The following is a 212-nucleotide window of genomic DNA, read 5'->3' as shown; positions in this document are numbered from 1 at the left end:
AAATTATAGTATGAACATTCAATAGTTATTATGTTATTAAAAATTATGACTGTAATAATATAAAAGTAAAAAACATGAATAGGAAAATTACGTATCTACTACTAGAGCTGTTATAAAGTTATACACACAAGTTATAATAATGATGGTGTAAGAATGGAAAAATGAGGGGTATTTTTTTTTAAGGGGTAGATTTTTATTTTCTTTATTTTCCA

The 212-nt window shown here is 22.6% G+C and overlaps 1 protein-coding gene across 2 annotated transcripts in view; it reads right to left on the bottom strand.

The window, feature by feature from the left end:
- The window catches only part of PRSS12 (serine protease 12), a 65,759-nt gene that overhangs the window by 31,856 nt on the left and 33,691 nt on the right, over positions 1-212 (bottom strand). The gene's annotated exons all lie outside the window — the stretch shown is intronic.

Source organism: Delphinapterus leucas, chromosome 5 (assembly GCF_059928025.1).
Source record: "Delphinapterus leucas isolate spDelLeu-1000000601 "Yukka" chromosome 5, BTC_Dleu_Yukka2, whole genome shotgun sequence".
Taxonomy (NCBI): domain Eukaryota; kingdom Metazoa; phylum Chordata; class Mammalia; order Artiodactyla; family Monodontidae; genus Delphinapterus; species Delphinapterus leucas.
Note: the sequence above shows the minus strand (reverse complement) of the source record. Positions and strands in the feature narration are given on the sequence as shown.